Below are 17,435 nucleotides of genomic sequence, written 5' to 3'. Positions count from 1 at the left end.
CATAATGTTAATAATATGTCGCTGATCGGAAGAAAACTGGTCAGCAAATAACTAGCTGAACCTATCCTTGGCTAAACTAATGCTAAAATGCTAACGCTACACACGGAGACTTCATAGCCACCATGGCTAATTATATTCATAATATTATAGTCTACACGTAACAAATATGATCATTTTACACACATTTCACACACAGACAATATTTCTGACGATTTATATGGATCGTATATGGTTTGCTTGTCATCACAAAACATGAATGAGCAAGGCGGCCATTGAGTAGCCTACTGACAACAAAACACCTTAGACAACTTACCTTGATAATTGTGTACAAACTCCTCCACAAAAAACTTGAACCCCTTTGTCAGCCTGGGCTGTGGTGTTGCTGAGTGTGTCTCCACAATCTTCTGCACATCTTCGAATCGCAATTTGGGAAAACCCACCAGGGAAGTGGCGAAGAAACGATCCATTTTTGCATTGACGGTGTCACACTAAATTTGTACCGGCTGCCAAATTTGTATCGGGCGCGTCATCCATACGTAATCCACTCCAAATCTGCCTGGCAACAGATGATCGCTTTGTCCGTTGCCTGGCAACGGACGATCGCGTCGAATGACGTGAACATTCGCGAACCTTCTATCTAGCGATCCGTTATCTGTATTGTGCTATTTCGTCCTTGACCTGCTTTAAACACTCAGTTGACTTGCTAAATTTGATTAAACAATTAAATACAATACAAATATAAAGTAAAAACAAGTGTTATCTGTAATGATATCAACATCAGTTATTAGACCGTCACACGGAGCATGCTCAGTTGGATTGGCGCGCTGCATGTTGATGTCTGTTCCAAGATACATCGTGTGTTTATTAAGGAACCCAACAAAACATTACATTATCTAGCGATCCGTTAACTGTATTAGGTTATTTCGTCATTGGCAACATGAGCGCGAATGTTTTTTGAAACCTGCCCGGCAACGGACGACGCGATCATCTGCTGACAGGCAGGTTTGGAATGGATTACGTATGGATGACGCGCCCGGTACAAATTTGGCAGCCGGTACAAATTTAGTGTGACAACGGCAATACAAAAATGACTACCCCGGAAGAATGTTTACCCGGTGTGACGTCATTTCCGATTTTTGTGAGATAGGCCCAAGGTTGGCGCGCTCGCGTTTGTGTTGTTCAGTGAGATAGCGGGTGTAAAATCCCCCGTTCGTCAGGCTTTCTTGGTTCGCTGGGGAAGGCGGGGTTGCGCACGGAGTCAAAAAAAAAGTGGGCCGGCCCACCGGGAGACTCCCGATCTCCAGCCTATGCTGCAGAGCGAATTTAAAACGCCGGCAGAACGGCCTGGGGGTCTAACACCGTCATTTATATAAATTTAATTTATCTAAATTTCAGTGGCGGCTCGCCTATAGAGGGCGCTGGGGCGCGGCCCTCCCGCCGACCTGCCATCTTTTCTTTTTTAAATATATTTATATATATTTTTTTAAATAATCTTCTCATTTTGAGAATTAATCTATTTTAATTACATTCGAGTAATGCATTTACTTTAGAATATCTTTAGAATCCCCCATGATTAAATCTTCATTCACTGACATGTTCAACGTTCATTTTGGTGAAGCAAATGTCTTCCGTGGGGCGCTTTTCGCTCAGCCCCACATGCCTGAATTATTAGCCAATGGTTCCCCCTGTTGCTAGGCAGAAAAGTATATAATTTCGCCAATCAGCGTCGTCGAATTGTATGGCTTTGGGGCGCTCAAGATATAGCCCCAAGCGCAGTGCACCGTCCACTGCGCGTAACCGCGCGTTTGCCATTACCTCAGAGATCAGCAAGATGGCGACTTTGAGTACTGCTTCCACTGTTTCCCTGTGAGTTTAGCTAGTAAAAGAACTCGGAGCAGAAATGCCAGAAGTGAACGTAACCCAACAAGCAAGAGAAAAGGATAGAGCCTACTAGATACGTTTTTCCAGAGTTTGGTTCAGGCTTGGCTAACTAGCAATGGGTATGCCAATGCAATTTTTTGCTTTCCTTGTATACTTTTTAAAACAAGTGCGTGTGATAGTTCGTGGACACAGACCTGACGTAAGAGGAATGACACATTATGTCAGAACGGATCAAATAAACACAAGCGAGCAAGAGTGCATATGAACAACTGTGTGAAGCTAGCCATGCTAGAGGTAAGCAACTTCTATTTATTCCACTAGCCTATATGTATTTCCCTTGAGATGGACACTGGTTGCAGACCCTCACAACCTCCCCCCACCCCGTACTGTATATAGTTCTCTGCAAACCTATGGTGGGACCAGGCCTTCATTGTGCATATTGTATATAGTCCTCTGCAAACCTATTCAGTGTACATACTGTATATAGTTCTCTGCAAACATGGTGGCATCAGGCCTTCAGTGTGCATATTGTATACAGTCCTCTGTAAACCAATTCAGTGTACATACTGTATATAGTTCTCGGCAAACCTATGGTTGCTTCAGGCCTTCAGTGTTCATATTCTATATAGTCCTTTGCAAACCTATTCAGTGTACATACTGTATATAGTCCTCTGCAAACCTATGGTGGCATCAGGCCTTCAGTGTGCATATTGTACTGTATGTTGTCCTCTGCAAACCTATGTTGGTATCATGCCTTAAGTGTGTTTTCAACAACCACACACAAAAGTTTGCACATTTACATGAATTTTGTGGAATTCATATTTCATTGTATTTGTCTAAATGCTTACTAATGCAGACTGTAGATATATTTATGAGTGACGTTTACCAACACAATGGCTTGGCCGTAACACAGTCACCCATTATCTCTCTCTCTCTCTCTGACTCACACAGAGAGAGAGAGAGAATGTTCTTTTTTTGCCTTTACTATTTTGTCAGAATGCACCAGAATGCTTCGTTTGTTTGTGAAAATCACAAAAAAATCTTGTGGGGGAGGATGCCCCCAGACCCCCCTTTTTGGGTTTGGGATGCAAACGTTCAGCCCCCCCTCAAATAAATTCCACCAGCCGCCACTGCTAAATTTCATATATATAGGCTACATAGCAGCTGCATTTCACATTAATCGCAATTATTACATGGGTCTTCTCAATGCCATGGAACGCTCCGTTCGCTTGCAATGGGACCTTCACAACTTCCGGCGGTGAATTATATTTGATAATTCAGCGTTTAAGTATAATCATGAGTATGATTGACCGCTGTCAAGGAAAACAACAGATTTTTCGCCTCTAATGAAGTCTCACTCCGCAAGTACCGGTAACTTGTCAACCTCAGCGACGTCAACGTCTTTGGCGGACTATTTCTCTGCTGAACAACACTACGAATGCTGGTGGTATAAAATAAATTGTAAAAAGACACACCATGTGAAGTTATTGTTTCGTTTTGGCAAGTAGCCGTGTAATAGTCGGGACATGTAGAGAACATCGCCGGTCATGCTTGAAAATAAGCCCCTTCAGGGCGAAGCAAGTTCGCCCTGTCGGGGCTTATTTTCCCGATAATTACCGGCGTTCTATACACTATCCCTTTTTACATTCCTGCTGCTTCGGGTTTGCCTTTGTAAGTGCATTGAGAGGATGAGCGGGCGAATCCGCTGTCAGTGCGTGTGCATGATACGCAGGTTTATCCAATAATAAGTGGTAGTGTACCCGCGCACCTTTGCCATGTAGGCCTATGCGCGCTTGTCCCTGTATGCGTCTGTGAACGAAATGACAGGGAGAAAGATTGCTACGCGGAGATGTACGAACGGAACGAGTTATATTTCAAAATCGCTAAAATGTGTGTGAAAAAAAGCTGAATCAATTTGTGGCGCTCGGTGTTGATTCTGTGGCGCTGCGTCACACATTGTTCTATGTACACGCACGCACGCACGCACACACACACACACACACACACACACACACACACACACACACACACACACACACACACACACACACACACACACTGTGGTCACGTAGATAGACCACAGTTCTGCGAGGGTGTTGCTTGACATCTGGAAATAAATATATTATTTCATCAACATAATGTTTTGTGTTTTTATTATATTATCAGTAGGTCTAAGTATAACAACTCAAAATGTAAAAAATATTTATGGGAAAAATTCGGGACGATTCGGGACGGTTCAATATGTTTTTCGGGACGTTTCCGGGACGGTGGTGAATTTTTTTTAATTTTAATCCCTGGTGTGTATGCAGTGTATATGTGCGTGCTTGCGGTGTATGTATGCGTTCGCCCTTGCTGTGTGTGTGTGTGTGTGTGTGTGTGTGTGTGTGTGTGTGTGTGTGAACTGCAGGCTGTTTGGCACATGCACACATGAGTAACTTGAGTAACTGGCGCGACAGGCCTGCTATTATAGTAGTAAGATTGACTGATCAGATTCAGTCAAAAAACTACTTCAAAAGTTGGTGAAATGATGATGAATGGCCCATTGTTACTCAAAATAAAAAAGTAATTAGTGAAACTACCACCACATTTTTTTCTTTGTAATAATATTTTATTGCAGCTCATTATTTATTATGAACAAGATGTCATATTTTATGACATGCCTTTATGAATGTACAATGATGCATTACATCTTATTCAGCTGCCTCCTTTCCCTGGGGAAGAAAACAAAAGGAAGACATTGAACAACCAACATTTTTGTTTGCATTTAATTTCTTTCTGAGTCAATGGGCTAATAGAGTGATGAACTTACCTTGCCACCATCACGGCTCTTAGACCTCAGCTTGTTGACCTGAGTCTCAGCGATGTCAGCACGTTCCTCAGCCTCCTCCAGCTCATGTTGAACCTTCCTGCACTTGGACAGGTAAGAGTTGGCCTGCTCCTCCTGTAGGAAGATTCATATTTTGTTTAAATAAGAAGTACCAAAATTGATGCAAAAACTCGATTTTGTGACATCGTTTCTACTTACCGCTTCCTCAGCCTGCCTCTTGTAAGCCTTCACCTTCAGCTGCAGCTTATCAACAAGATCCTGGAGTCTGGCTCCATTCTTCTTATCCTCTTCAGTCTAAAGTAATGAAAATGGTTACGCCAAAAACTCTTGACTGTAATCTTTTCTGATATTCATTGATTTAAATGTTATTTTCAATATAAGCTGGCATACCTGGTAGGTGAGTTCCTTCACTCTCCTCTCATATTTCCGGACACCCTTAACAGCATCTACTCCACGTCTCTGTTCACCCTCAACCTCTGTTTCCAAGTCACGCACCTTAAGAAATCAAAATGTTCAATAAATGTACTCTTATTATGCTGTAAATGTAAATACGTCCATGTGTGCCCGTATCTTACTCTGGACTCCAGTTTCTGGAGCTGCTTCTTGCCACCCTTCATGGCCAGGTTCTCAGCTTCATCCAGGCGGTGCTGCAGGTCTTTCACTGTAACCTCCAGGTTCTTCTTCATCCTCTCCAGGTGAGAGCTAGTATCCTGCTCTTTCTTCAGCTCCTCAGCCATCATTGCAGCCTAATATAAAATATTAATCGAGAGTTCAAGCAATTTCCAAATCAATGAATTAACAAATAATAGCAAACCTACATCAGTGATGGCCTTCTTGGCCTTCTCTTCAGCATTCCTGGCTTCCTGGACGGTGTCGTCCACCTCACCCTGGACTTGGACCAGGTCAGTTTCAAGCTTCTTCTTTGTGTTCAGAAGACTTGTGTTCTAAAAAAATATATAAATATAAATATATATTCTATATATATATAATATAAATATACGAATATTCTAGGAAACTTGGGAGCCTTTCTTGGAAGAATATGTTTATTTGTTTACCTGAGAGTGCAGAAGTCCAACGCGCTCACTGGCATCAATGAGCTCTTGCTCAGCCACTTTGCGGCCTCTCTCTGTCTGTTCCAGAGCTGCCCTCAGCTCCTCAATTTCAGCCACCATGAGACCGTTCCTACGGTCCACCATGGCAGCCTGCTCCTTCAGGTCTTCACCTCCTCTGACAGCATCATCAAGATGCAGTTGGGCATCCTAAAATGAACATGAAAACACCATGGAATATGTTACAAAAGGATATCAATGTCCTTATATTTTATGTCCTGGGCATTAGTTTCTGTCATACCTTCAGTTGTCCCTGAACATTTCTCAGCTGCTTCTGAGCTTCAGCAGCCTGGCGGTTGGCATGGCTCAGCTGGATCTCCATCTCATTCAGGTCTCCCTCCATCTTCTTCTTGATTCTCAGGGCATCATTCCTGCTCCTGACTTCAGAGTCCAGTGTGCTCTGCATGGAGTCAGTGATCCTCAGGCTGTTCCTCTTGATCTGTTCCATCTCTTCATCCTTCTCAGCCAGCTTCCTGTCAACCTCACCCTTAATCTGGTTGAGCTCCAGCTGGACACGCAGAATCTTGGACTCTTCATGCTCCAGAGTACCCTAAATTATAAACCAATGTTGGCATATTCATGACATATTCAATTTCATAATAACAATGGTCTGTCCCAATTTATTTATATTTTTATCATAATCACCTCAGCTTCCTCTAGGGCTGTCTGGATCTCACTCTTCTCTGTCTCCACCTGCTTCTTGGATTTCTCCAGCTCATGGATGCTCTTTCCAGTCTCACCAATTTGTTCAGTCAGGTCCGAAATCTCCTCTGTTGTGAGGGGTACATATGTTTGTTGTCATAAATTTCAGTAAAGTTATGTATGTAGCAATCTTGGAAACATTGCTTTCAAAATGAACAGTTTAACTCACGTTGGAGGTTCTTGTTTTCGCGCTTCAGGGTCTCCAGCTGATCCAGAGCTTCTTCATAGGAGTTCTTCATCTTGAAAAGCTCAGTGCTGAGAGAACGAGCCTCTTTCTGAGTTCCTTCAAGCTCTGCCTGACCCTCCTCATATTTCTGCTTCCAGTCAGCCAAAACCTGCACAATATTGTTAATAAAGCGGTAAATGTTAATCACTTGAAGAAAAATCATAGAATAATACCATTTAAACTGCCATTTCAATGAATGACAGCACACCTTATCAAAGTTCCTCTGCTTCTTGTCAAGATTGGCAGCCAGTCCGTTGGCCCTCTCCACATCAACCATGAGGTCCTCCACCTCACCCTGGAGTCTCTGTTTGGTCTTCTCCAGAGAGGCACACTTTGAGTTCACAGCCTCAATCTGTTCCTCAGCCTCTTGAAGGCGCTGGGCAAGCTTTTTCCTGTTAAAGTATCACATGTTTTCATTTGTAGACATTCATCAAAGATAATGTGCTCTTTAGCGAAAGTATTAAATGTTTGACTCACTTGGACTCCTCAAGCTCCTCAGTGCGCTGGATAGCATCAGTTTCATACTTGCTCCTCCACTGAGCCACCTCACCGTTGGCCTTGGACATTCCACGCTGCAGCTCAGCCTTGGCCTCCTGTTCCTCCTCAAACTGCTCCCTCAGAAGGTCACAGTCATGGCGGGCTGATTGCACCCCATGAGCAAGAGCATTCTTGGCCTGCAAAGGGGGAACAATTTAGATTGAACCTGCCGCAAAATATTGAAACAATTTAGTCCGATGATTTGAAATGAATGTATACCTTGACTTCCTCCTCATTTAGCCTCTTCAGATCCTCAATCTGCTGAGTGAAGGCCTGCTTGCCTCTGGTAAGCTGGGAGACGAGACCCTCTTTCTCTTCAAGCAGACGACCAAACTCACCTATGTCATGACGTACATATTCATGCAAATATGTCAATAACACAGATATACCACATCCTTGAACAGGCTTTATTTTCAATATTTGGGGATAGTGCGGGGGGTGTATTGGGTTATGGTGAGAGCTTTTCATATATATAGGGTATTTTTTTAATTATTCTATATGCTAAAGGAAGTCTGAAGGAAGTACGTACCATTTTCTGTCAGTAGTCTTGCTCTCTGAGCACTGATGTCATTGATCTGGCGACTGTTCTCATCACTCTTAGCCTTGATTTCACTCAGCTGGTCCTCAAGGGTACGGCATATCTTCTCCAGATTTCCCTGGTGATTCAATTTGTCTTCAGCATAAATGGTTTGTGATAATTATTTGTATATGATGTATGATTATATTTGATTAAATATATTGAAATTGTACTTATTGTATTTGTATTTCAAACAATAATTGTATTTAAACATCCTTCACCTTGGCCTTAGCAACTGCTTCCATGTTGCTGGAGAGGTCATCAATCTCCATCTTGTACTCGCTCTTCTCCTTCTCAAGCTTTTGCTTGACACGCTGGAGGTTGTCAATCTGCTCTCCCAGCTCTGCTACACTGTCAGCCTGCTTCTTACGCAGAGCAGCAGCAGTGGCTTCATGCTGCAGGGTGGACTCCTCAAGGTCACGACGCAGCTTCTGGAACTCAGCCTCCCGCTTCTTGTTCATCTCAATCTGAGCAGAAGTGGCTCCACCAGCCTCCTCAAGCCTCTCACTGATCTCTTCAAGTTCTCTGGAGAGATCCGCTCTCTGCTTCTCAACCTTGGCCCGAGCAGCACGCTCAGCCTCAATCTCTTCCTCCAGCTCTTCAATACGTGCCTAATAAGTAAGGAACACATAATACTTTGTAAAAATGTACCATTATTTATGGTTAATTGATGTGGGATTGTCATATAAATTGCCTTACCTGAAGCTCCTTGATCTTCTTCTGAAGCTGAGCACTCAGGGACTGCTCATCCTCAATCTTGCTTAGAAGCTGACTGGTCTCAAAGTCCTTCCTGATAATGAAACAATAACACACAAATTAATAACATACAAATCACATACTTATGAACGTATGAATCTTTAAAAACAAAGCATGATTTGCTTGATGACATTACTTTTTGAGTTTCTCGTCAGACTGCTGTTTGTCGTTCTCAAGATCCATTATGGATTCCTGAGCCAATTTCAGATCACCCTCAAGCTTTCTCTTGGATCTCTCAAGGTCCATACGGAGCTTCTTCTCTTGCTCCAGAGAACCTTCAAGCTGGATGTCAATAATTGAAAATAATTGAGAACAATCAAATGTAATATTGAATATTCACTCAACTCCATTGCTAATATTCATTGAAAGTTTCCATGAGCTTTTCTCACATCATCAACTTGCTGTTCAAGCTTGGTCTTGGCCTTGGTCAGAGTGTTGACTTTGTCTTCCTCTGCTTGCAGGTCATCAAGAGTCTGCTGATGTGACTCTTGGAGGGCTTTCTTCTCCTTTGTCAACTTAGCAACACTCTCATCCTGAGAGGCCATCTCCTCAGTCAGGTTCTTCACCTAAACAAAACAAAATTATGTTTAATACATCCTCATTTGTATTTTATTTTATTTGATCGCCTTTCAAAGAATCTTGACAAACCTTGTTCTCAGTGGCATGCTTTTCCTTCTCCACTTTGGCCAAGGTAAGCTCCAGGTCATCAATGTCCTTCTTGAGCTCAGAGCACTCATCCTCAAGTTTCCTCTTCTTGGCAGTAAGCTCAGCATTCATTTCCTCTTCATCCTCGAGTCTCTCGGTTGTCTCCTTGAGTTTAGCCTCCAGCTGGATCTTACTCTTGATGAGTCCCTCACACCTCTCTTCAGTATCATTCAAATTTTCTCCGTCCTGTTTAAATTGTGTCGTCAAATCATTCATATCAAATGTCATATCACGGGTATCTCATTGTGTGTACATGTTGAGATAAATAAACATTTTTACTTACAGAGGCCACTTGCAGTGCAAGATCATTCTTCTCCTGCAGCAGAGCAACCATCTTCTCCTCAAGTTCCTTCTTCTTTGCGAGGGCAGTGGTCAGGTCTGTCTTCATCTTCTCATAGTTTTCCTTCATCGCAGAGAGCTCTTTCTCAGTTTCAGCACTCTTCAGAAGAGGCTTGATCTTGTAGTACACCTTCATCCATGGCCAGTGTTTGACATTCATGAATGAGCGGACGTTGTACTGAATAGTGTAGACGGCTTCCCTATCAAACAAAATAAACCAGTCATATTTTGCACTCAGTATCTTAAAACCTGTTTGAGGTTTGAGCACTATGTTTAAAACATACCTCCTCTCTGTCATCTTCACATACTCCTTTCTCATGACATAACCTCTGCCTGCAGCCTGAATCATCCCGACCAGAGCAGCCAGCTTCTCATCTCGCATCTCCTCAAGAGTACCCAGAAGACCAGCTTTGAAGAACACCTAGGGTAAGAAAAACATCTCGTCAGAGAGTATCTTTCAATCAAGTACATATATACTTTTTGACAACAATAAACAGACCTTGGTGTGTCCAAATTTGTACTCGTCGTGAGGCACATCAATGGACCCAAGCAGTTTCTCAGAAGCCTTCTTGTTGTCAATGAACTGACCCTCGGGAATGACACTGGCATTCAGTACTTTGTATCTGTGGGAGTGCAATGTTAAGTATTTAAAAGTAAGGTGTATATAAACAAGTTTAAAATATGTAACTGTATAATCGTGACAATATAATTGTTCTGTCAATTAGGTAATACCTCTGCTTGAAGTCAGCATAGAGGATCCTGCTGGGGAAGCCCTTTCTGCAGATTCTGATGCCCTCCAGCACACCGTTACACCTCAGTTGGTGGATAACCAGGTGGTTCTCCATCATTCCTGTGAAGTGTGATAGATTTTTTACTTTTAAAATATGACATTCATTTTGCTCTATCCTACTAAAACACCAACCTCGAATGTAGAGATTATTTGAAGAAATATTACCTGGTACTTTAATTTCATTGGGAATGAGACAACGCACAAAGTGAGGATGGGTGCTCCTCAGGTTGGTCATCAGTTTGCCCAAGTTCTCCTAAAGACACATCACAAAATAAAATATGAAATATATACAAATTAACTGATATAGAACAAATTCAGAGAATACATATGAAATATGGCATCAAATTACATGTATTTCTACATTTATTTGCTTGTTTATCCTTACCCTGAATTGTGAAGACACAGTCTGCATGGAGCCACCCTTCTTCTTGCCTCCCTTCTTTGCACCCCCGACCTCTGTTTTAGATTATTGTTAATTAGTCAAATTGTTCCCGTTTTGGTTTATAAAATAGAGGCAATAAATGGCTTCAAAATAAATGGGTATTACAATATAATGGATGAACAGTTATAAACTATGGTTACATGGTATGAATATGTACCTTCAACTACAGGTGGGTACAGGACAGGGAGCAGTTTGTTTGAGGACTTTTGGTACAGCTGAATGACAGAATCATTTAGGGGATCCTTGTTCTTGTCCAGCCAGCCAGTGACGCTGTAGGCCACGGTACCAGCATAATGCACCATGGCAAAGTCAGCGTCAGCCTTGCCCTTTGCAGGCTTGGGCTTCTCAAATGCTTTGTTTTTGCCAAGATGCTGTTCATACAACTTGTTCTTGAAGGTAGTGTCTGAGGCTTTGGGGAACATGCACTCCTCTTCAAGGATGGAGAAGATGCCCATTGGCTATTTATAAAGAAATATAAGGAAACATTATGTTAAGGTGGTATTGAATCAGTATAACAATCGTGATATTTAGTTATACAATGCTGTTTACCTTCTCAATAAGCTCAATGCAGGCAGCCAAGTCCATGCCGAAGTCAATGAACTCCCAGATGATACCCTCCTTCTTGTACTCCTCTTGCTCCAGGACGAACATGTGGTGGTTGAAGAACTGTTGCAGTTTCTCATTGGTGAAGTTGATGCACAGCTGCTCCATGCTGTTGTACTGATAGAGAACATTAGTTTAGCCAATGTTAATCCAGGTAGACACTGCTTTTAGCCCGGGAAATTGATATAATAAGAAATGCAATCTTACATCAAAGATCTCAAAACCAGCAATATCCAGCACACCAATATAGGATGATCTTGCTTGCTTGGTGTCCAGCATCTGGTTGATACGGATGACCATCCACAAGAACATCCTCTCATAGATAGACTTGCCCAGGGCACTCACTGAGTTGTATACCTAGAGCGTGGTGGAAGATTAGATATACATACAAATTACAACTATTGCAATAACTTTTTGAAAGGTATTCCTTGGTATTTCCATACCTGAGGTACTGTCTGTCCCTTAGTGACAAACTCATTTCCGACCTTCACTCTGGGGTAGCACAAACCCTTGAGCATATCAGCAGAGTTGAGACCAAGCAGGTAGGAGATTTTGTCGGCCTCTGCATTTTTTATATGAAAGAAAGAATGATGACAAATTCGTACAGATAGTGAATACATTTAATTACAGCAAACCTGGACATTGAAAATGTTCAGTGGTTGTTTTAAAACATTTTTAACTCACCCTCATTGCCGTCAGGCTCAGCCTGCTCCTCACGCTGCTTCTGCTTGAACTTCATGTTACCGTGGTGAAGCACAGCACCAGTGAACTTGTAGATGCCCATCTTCTCCTCACCATTGAAACCCAAAATATCAATAGCATCCTGTAGGAAAATAAAGTATATAATATGAAATTAAATTCAAAGAGTATTCAAAGAGTCTCTATTAACTCTACCTTGGTTTGTAATGTACAGAGATTTCCTGATTCTGCTGTACGCGGACAGAGCAGAGCGCACTGAGATCGGGCTGAAACCATTCTGAGTAGATTCCGCAGGCTGTAACACTGAGTTAAAGTCCTCCTAGTTTTTTGATCGGCCCAAAGTCCCACGACATTTTCTGGTCCCGGTTAGTCCCTGCCGATTAAAATACCTACCTAAGGTAGTTATAAACATTGACTCACATCAGTAGCATCCAGCTCCTCTTTGTCATCAATGCTGGCCACAGTGATATGACCCTGACTGCACATGGGGAAGTCGTAGGGGTTGGTGGTGATTAGGGACATTTCTGCAGAAAATAGAAAATGGTCACTTTAATGATTCTAATTGTTATTTTTCTACTTCAGAATCCTGAATGATAAGTTAAAGGCAACCCAATATAACAATACATCTTACTGCAACATTTATTTCTCACTACTAAACCATCTCACCAACAATCTCAGGTTTGTGGTTGGTCATCATCTGGTAGAAGATGTGATAGCCTCTCTCATCGGGAAGCTGGAATGTCACTCGGGACTTCTCGAGCAGATCTTCAAGGTTTTAAAATAATAGCATAAAGTTTTGATTCACATTACTAGATCAAAACCTATTCCCCCCATGATGAGAGTTAATTCAGTGTTATTTGGGTACAAGATACTTACACGTCTCAATGTCAGCACTGGCCAGTTTACCAGTTGCACCGAAATGGATTCTGATGAATTTACCCTGTTTAGAAAAGCCTCTTTTCAGTTTTTGTCAGAGATCAAGTATGTCATTGCATTTGTTTGACATACTAAATTTGTACTTACGAAACGAGATGAGTTGTCATTTCTCACAGTTTTGGCATTACCGTAGGCCTCCAGCAGGGGATTGGCAGCAATAATCTGGTCCTCCAGTGACCCCTATGAGGAAAGTTCCAGCATTGATACTCACTTCTCAGGGCATCCTACATCCTTTGTGTTTTTTCTATATATAGTGTACGGATTTTATGCTTTTTGAAGCATACCTGAATCTTTCCAGGGGCTTGGTCCTTCTTCTTGTCACTACTCACTGCGATGGTAGCAAAGTACTGGATGACACGCTTGGTGTTCACAGTCTTTCCAGCACCGGATTCTCCGCTGGGTGGGAAAAGGAGGTAATATCGACTTTTTTACATTGTCTGATTCCTCGTGAGATTTTTGTGAGGTAATTTTGTACTTGTAAATTTAATTCATCCAACTAAACATCAACAGGTATAAACTTACGTGATCAAGACAGACTGATTCTGTCGATCTGCAAAATAAATCAATTAAAGTTACATTAAATTTTTTCAGACATTTCAACCATACATCATTACATTTATTTTTGCCAGATTTCCTTATACATACCAGTAAGCATGTTCTGGATGGCATTGTCAGAGACAGAGAAGATGTGGGGTGGTGCCTCCATACGCTTCTTGCCTCTGTAGGCATTGACAACCTCCTGATCGTACACTGGGAGCCACTTGTAGGGGTTTACAGTGGCACAGAACAGCCCGGAGTAGGTCTGAAGGAGATCATTCAGAGATGATCATTAATATGATCTGTGATATTGTTAAGTATTATCTTATAGTTGGTAAAATATCTTACGTAGATCATCCATGCTGCATAACGCTCTTTGAGGTTATACAACACCGAGGCTTCATTGAGATGGGTCATCATGGCCATGTCCTCAATTTTGTCGTACTTGGGAGGATTCATGGGTGTGACATCATCCTCTTTTACGGTCCTCTCCTAAAAGTGGCACAAAAAAAAGTGACATTTGGAAATTGGAAAAAGAATTCTGCATGGCAATAAATAAATAGCAGCCTACCTCCTCTGTAGCCAAGACTTTAACAGTGACTTTGCCACCATCCTTCTTAAGGATGGTACACTTGACGTACAGCTCCTTAGCATCAGTCACATATGCAGCACTCTTGGCATCAAAGGGCGCGCTCTGGGACTCAAGCCTCTCCTTTTCTGGCTTACGGAGGTAAATTGCAGCCTTGCCATAATAGGCCATCTCTGCGTCCGTACTCATGGTGGCCGCTTACTGTCAGACAAAGATGATGATATGTTTTGATGGATCTCACATGCTCAAATTGTTCTTATACAGATCAGTGTGGCTTGGGTGAAATAACTCTTACCTTGTTCTTCTTCCCAATGAGAAATCTTAAAGTGTCAGCTCTTAAATTGAGAAAGACACGTTAATTGCACAATTTCACATGGCACAAAAAAGTTGTAGCACCATGGTGAGGTGCAGTGTATTGTAAAATGCTGGTTCATACTTCTTAAAATGCAATCACACTGCATGACATGCATTGGTCATTCAATGCATGTGGTCAATAGATTATATTTGTTTAAAGGTCCAGTGTGTAGGATTAAGTGGCAACTAGTGGAACGTACTTGGCAGAAAGGACTATAACATTCATGAGTATGTTTCAATACTATTTAATCCCATTGAAATAAGCATCATGTCATCAAAAGCAACCATATTCATGTGCCGCATTGCAAGGAAACATTTGCTTGTAGGGCCGACTGCTATCGAGATAAATGATCAATACATAAAACAGATAGCTATATTTATAGGTCTATGAATGCAGTTTACCAATATGGATGCAATAAAAGGTGTATAAACCTGCTACCTCTGCCATATCCTTCAACATGTGCAGTGTCCATGGTGACTATGACAATGATACCAGAGTGTGATTGGTTAGGCTGAATCAATGGGCTAAAAAAACATGCAAATGTGATCCTGTTGCTCGTACAAGTAAAGCCCTTTTCCTCAAAGGAGACAATATAGTTCATTAAGCTCCATTATTTTTTATTGTTTTTTTGATGTGGAAAAAGACGTAATGAACTATTACATTCAATATAAAATTACCTTTACTTGTACATAGGCCTATAGTTTTACACTTACATACTAATTAAGCAAATACAATTAATTAATCTATCAAAGAACCTCATCAATTGACTCTTGGCTACTCAGTGCTGTCGTAGGTGATAACATCATTTTTGCATAACTATAATAATCTCTAAATTGCACAAGAATATTAAGTGAATGTCAAACAGAGCATTAAAGTTTTAATGCATGAGAGTTGGATCTACATTCTGACTTACCACTCGTTGTTACTTCCTCAACTGCCCTGAAAGCTGTTCATCCCTCTGGGTCCTCTTATATACTAGTCCGCAGGGTAAGCCCATCCTCAATATGGGCATTATGGGTAAACCCTCTTATAGCTTTGGTTTACATTTCATATGGGGTTTATTACCTACTTACTTAATATTTCCATGCGTACATGAGTAAAAATTCGAATGCATTGCTTATTCTGTCTTAAATTATAGCACACCGCACAGTTTTATGTGTAGAGATTTGTTACCTTTCAGGATAAAGGAAAAATAATTATTTTCCACAAATTAACATTTAATATTTTGTAATTCACATTACACTTTGAGCTGCCTATTTAACTCCCTTTTCAATACTGGGATATCACATAAAATAAAGTCAAAATTGATGAAGAATACATAAACAGAAAACAGTAATCAGATTTACATTATTAGAACAATAACTGGCAGCCTTAAGGTAATGCTTAGTGCTTACTATTACACACCAGACATTATATGAAACACAATATTAATATGGGTGTAGTGTTGAGATATATATCATTTTCGAACGTTCATCACTTTGTGTTACAGTCTTGTCAATAGACTTCCAAAAAGTGCATTCATTTGTAGAAGCCCTGAAGGGAGATCTGTATGGCAATTAACTAACTGTGGTTATGTTTAGTTATGAAGGTTTCATAAAATCATGTGTCAAACTTAGGAAATGATTGACCTAGTGGCAGAGTGTAAGGAACAATATTCTGCATGTCACAAAGAGTTCTGTGTGGCTTCCTAACCTATGGAGTAACTGCTTTTACTGTCGAAACATGTGTTGACAAGGAGGCCCACCACTATCATCAGCCTCCAAAGAAGGCCTGCCTTTCCTGTGGCACTTAAATAGCCTTCTCAAATCACTATGATAGACTCTATACTATTGTGAAAATGTATATGTAGAACAAACAAAAACAAATAAGTAAATAAATGATTTTATTTGCACAATGTACAAAATACCTTTTTAGCTAAATGATCATTTGAAGAAGGCTAGGCTATTCAATGGGGTCCGTCTTAACGGGAACATCCGTGGCACTTGTTTCCATTGAGCGCTCACAACGGTACAACCACGTCATAAATTCCAACCCGTCTGTACTCGGACCAAGAGCTGAAAGATTCTTGTTTCAGATATTAAATGGAAAAAATTGATGACGTAAACTAAATGTCAGCATCGCGAAAGCGCTATCAGGAAGTGTAGCACGGTGGCGTTGGAAAGGAGTATGCAGGCACAGAGCCACTTTAGCCTACGTTTTTGGAGGAGAACCCTGGTATAAATATTGCACGGTTGAGCCTAAATTGATAGTCAATATATTTCCTTAATTTCTCAATATGAAAGAAAGCAGAGCGCACTTCCCCGACAAAATAGACAGGCTCAGACAGGGAGAGAGTAGATTAACAGCCCAGCAGCAGTGGAAAAGACAGGAAAAGATGAAATACAATAAAAATACAAAGAACTAAAATGTAAATGCAAAGTAAAGACAAACAGAACAAACAGGGCCAACAGAACAGACAGTATAAACAATATTAATTATAAAGTGCATAGTGTAAAGTGTAAATTATAAAGTGACTTAGTACCAGTACCTAAAAGTATATTAAAGTGTATAAATGCAAATTTCAACAAATAGAGGTGGCCCATTGATGAAGTATGTATATATATATATATATATATATATATATATATATATATATATATATCAGGAATATCAATGCCCAGCCCACCAGTGCCCCCTTCGATATATATATATGTATAAAGTATATATGTGTAGGTATATATATATATATATATATATATATATATATATGTCAGACAATGACGGTAGTAATGAATATATAAGTATGCAGCAACCAGTTATTTCATAGGATGATAACAAGATTAGTC

General features: G+C 40.9%; 1 pseudogene; it reads right to left on the bottom strand.

Moving 5' to 3' along the window:
* Positions 1 to 4,540: 4,540 nt before the first annotated feature.
* LOC130380581 (myosin heavy chain, fast skeletal muscle-like) lies at positions 4,541 to 14,444 on the bottom strand (annotated as a pseudogene).
* Between the last annotated feature and the right edge of the window lie 2,991 nt (positions 14,445 to 17,435).

Source organism: Gadus chalcogrammus, chromosome 4, assembly GCF_026213295.1.
Source record: "Gadus chalcogrammus isolate NIFS_2021 chromosome 4, NIFS_Gcha_1.0, whole genome shotgun sequence".
In the NCBI taxonomy this organism is placed as follows: domain Eukaryota; kingdom Metazoa; phylum Chordata; class Actinopteri; order Gadiformes; family Gadidae; genus Gadus; species Gadus chalcogrammus.
Note: the sequence above shows the minus strand (reverse complement) of the source record. Positions and strands in the feature narration are given on the sequence as shown.